The sequence below is a fragment of the Octopus bimaculoides genome, chromosome 8, assembly GCF_001194135.2.
Source record: "Octopus bimaculoides isolate UCB-OBI-ISO-001 chromosome 8, ASM119413v2, whole genome shotgun sequence".
NCBI classification, from domain to species: Eukaryota; Metazoa; Mollusca; class Cephalopoda; order Octopoda; family Octopodidae; genus Octopus; species Octopus bimaculoides.
Genome location: NC_068988.1, coordinates 93,287,190 through 93,291,407, shown reverse-complemented (window position 1 = coordinate 93,291,407; position 4,218 = coordinate 93,287,190).

The following is a 4,218-nucleotide window of genomic DNA, read 5'->3' as shown; positions in this document are numbered from 1 at the left end:
CCTGGCATGCTAACGATTCTGCCAGCTCACTGCTCTACTAATAATAATAATAATAATAATAATAATAATAATAATAATCCTTTCTATCATAGGCACAAGGCCAGGATTTTGGGGAGAGGAGAACAATCGATCACATCGACCCAGTAGTCAACTGGTACTTAATTCCTCGACCCCCGAAAGGATGAAAGGGAAAGTCGACCTCAGCGGAATTTGAACTCAAAATGTAGCAGCAGACGTAATACTTAATAATCCTTTCTATTAAAGGCACAAGGCCTGAAATTCTGGGGGAGGGGATGAGTCAATGACATCGACCCCAGTGTTTTACTGGTACTTAATTTATCGACCCTCAAAGGCTGAAAGGCAAAGTCAACCTCGGCAGAATTTGAACTCAGAACGTAGCGGCAGACGAAATACCGCTCAGCTCACCACCTTAATAATGATAATAATAATAATAATAGAAATAGAAATTATAATAATAATTATCCTATCTACTATAGGCACAAGGCCTGAAATTTGAGGGAAGGGGGTACAGTCGATTACCTCGACCCCAGTGCTTGACTGGTATTTAATTTATTGACCCTGAAAGGATGAAAGATAAAGTCAACCCCGGTGGGATTTGAACTCAGAACGTAAAGACAGATGAAATACCGCTAAGCATTTCGCCCGGCGTGCTAACATTTCTGCCAGCTCACCGCCTTGATAATAATAATAATAATTATTATTATTATTATTATTTCAAATTTTTGCCACAAGAGCAGCTTGGGGGAGGTGGGGATGAGTCAATTAGATCGACCCCAGTGTTCAACTGGTACTTATTTTAACGACCCCGAAAGGATGTAAAGCAAAGTCGACCTCGGCGGAATTTGAACTCAAAACGTAGCAACAGGCGAAATACTGCGATGCATCTTGGCCAGCATGCTAACGATTGTGCCAGCTCGCTGCCTTCATTAATAATAATAATAATAATAATAATAATGATTTTTAACATAAGCACAAGACCACATATTTTTAAGAATCTGGTGCTGTTGGATATATCAGTTACTGTACTTGATTGCGATTTGAACTCAGAACAAGAAGAGACGTAAGTAAATTGCAAGGCATTTTATCCAATGCTCTACCGATTCTGCTATCCAACTTCCTTTCTAATAATGATCATAAATGTGTCAAAGCAAAACACACCAGAGTCCAATTAGGAAGGGAATCTTTTAATGAATGATGGGCAGAAAACTAAAACGAGAGAAGGAAGACATAGAGGGGGAAGAGGGGGGAATGGAGGGGGAGAGAAAGATTTGATGTATTTTGATGAATGTGGGGTGGATTAAAGGAATATGAAAGAAATGGGGTGCAGAAGAGGTGGGGGCAGAAGAGGTGAAAGAAATGAGTGAGTTGGGGGTGGAGGGAGGCAGTGCAGTGTTGATGTAACGAGAAAGTGAGGAGAGAAGGGCCAGGGTTAAAATTGAGAAGGGATGGTGAAAAAGTCATAAAAGAAAAGAAGCAACTTGTAAAGTGTGTGTGTGTGTGTGTGTGTGTGTGTGTGTGTGTACATAGATATATAATGAAGAAAATGAAGACAATGGTGAAGGAGGGAGGAAGAGGAGGAGGGAGGAAGAGGAGGAGGGAGGAAGAGGGAGGAAGGGGAGGAGGAGGAAGATGAAGAAAAGAGATAAGAAAGAAGGAAAGAGAAGAAAAAGAACTGCAAGAATCAGAAAGAAAAAGAAAAAGAAAAAAAAAAGTAGTGCAAAAAGGAGAAAAGTGATGGGGTGGGGTGTGGGGAGTAGAAGAAAAGAAGAAGGAAGCAGAGAGGGAAAGAAAGGAAATGGTAAAAAAAGATGAAATGAAGAGAAAAAAAAAGTGGAAAAGATGGAGGCCGAAGATAAAGACCGAAAACTTCCAAGTCAGAACTGAGAAAACGATAAACAGATAATAATTCTCTCTTTCTCACTCTCATTGAAATATATTATTATTATTATTATTATTATTGTTATTATTGTTATTATTATTTATATCATCATCATCATCAACATTTAACATCAGTTTTCTGGCAGGGTTGGACATTTTGGCAGGAAGTGGCAAGCCAGAGAGCTGCACCAGGCTCCAATTGTCTGTTCTTGACATGGTTTCTAGGACTGGATGCCCTTCCTAATGCCAACCACTTCACAGTGCACCAGGTGCTTTTTTTTTATATGGCACCCACATGGCTGCTTTTAAACATTACTATTTCTCTTCATCTCGGGTTCCCTAGGGGTTGTATTTTTTCGCCTTCCTTCTTGACTATTCGTAGGTTAAAGGGGCATGCATCATCAGCTAATATAGCACATGTGGTGCACCTTGTCCACCACCACTAGTTCTGGTCTGTTATGCTCTAGCACCTGATCTGTTTGGATTGGGAAACCCAGAGGATTTTGCCAGTCTCTAACTCCACCACTCTCTGTAGTTTATGCTTATAATACGTGTAGCCTATTTATTATTATTATTATTATTATTATTATTATTGAGTGAGAGAGCAATGCATGCCATCAAAGTGACACTGGGGTACAAATATACAAAGCCCATTATACCCATCATGACTACCCGTCTGATAAGGGTACACCAGGCACATGCATCGCAACCATATGTGCACAACATGGTGATCTTATATTAAGATAAACAATGCATGAACTTGTAGCTGGGGCCCTGTTAAAATATTTTTCAGATCGAGTAACCCATCCCACTCAAAAGGTCCCTGAATAAGGGTTGTTTAAGGACGTTGAACAAAACACCCATGTTTCCATATGTGAATTATTCAAACCCCAAAGAATTCCTCTCAGCACAAGACTATGATACTCCCCAACTACTCCCGCTCATGATCAGTGATGCACATATCATCAGCCACTAAGGGACATGCTCAACTGGTTAGGGGTTAAGCAACAGACCAGCAAGTCTGAGCAGAATATCTGCTGTAGCCCATCTTTTATACCAAGACCAAACAATGTACATGATAACACATCCAATCAGTTACAATCAAAAGACATGAGAGCCATTTCCTGGAACTGCATCAAGGCATTTATTATTACTACTATTATCATCTTTATCATTGTTGTTGTTGTTGTTGTTATTATTATTATTATTATTATTATTAGCCCCTTTTGTTGCCATATTTCTGTTCAAATAAGCTGCCTTTGTTCCAATTTTGAAAAGAATGAAGAACTTTGTAAAATCATTTTTCCCATGATTAAAGCCGAAAAAGTAGACCATAAATTAATAAAAAATTTCAATGAAAAATTGGGTCCTTTTTTTTTTAAAATTCAGATCCCTTTAAAACAGGAAGTTTATGTCACAGAACCAAGAGCAGCCCCAGGTGAATTTTGTATCAAAAGAGTTAATCTAGAAGGCAAAAGCTTGTTGACAGAATCGGTAGTGTCAGACGAAATGTTTGATGTGATGTTTCGTTCCATTCTTTTAGATTCTGTATTCAAATCCTGCTAAAGTCAAAAACTTTGCCCTTCGTCCTTCTCAGCTGAATTCAGCAAGGAACAATCAACTTAAACTGACCGGTGTTGTTTTTTGTTTTGTTTTTTTTTTGCTTTTGCCAGAATCCAACATCATCATCATTGTTTTATCCATTCTGAGGTCAATAGCTTCAACTAAACCCTCCCATTCAAACTGATGGCCTTGAGCCTAAATGAAAAACATTATTGTAGTAGTAGTAGTAGTAGTAGTAGCAGCAGCAGCAAATGGAATTGATTAGCAGAAATGATTTGGGCGCCAGAATAATACCTTGTGGTATTTGATCCAGCTCTCTAAATTTTTAAGTTCAAACCTTGCTGAGGGCAAATTTGCCTTTCATCCTTTCAGGGTGTAGATAAAATGGAGTACCAGTCGAGTACAGGGGTTGATGTAATCAATCACACACTTCTCCTAAAGTTGCTGGCCTTGTGCCAAACATTTTAAACAGGCATTATTATTATTATTATTATTATTACTATTATTATTGAGTGAGAGAGCAGTGCATGCCATCAAAGTGACACTGGGGTAAAATATACGAAGCCCATTATACCCATCATGACTACCCGTCTGATAAGGGTACACCAGGCACATGCATCACAACCATATGTGCGCGACATAGTGATCTCATATCAAGATAAACAGCGCATGACCACGCAGGTGGGGCCCACTTAGAATTTTCTTCAGGTCGAGTTGCCCATCCTGTTCAAAAAGTCCCTGGGGTTGTTTAAGGAT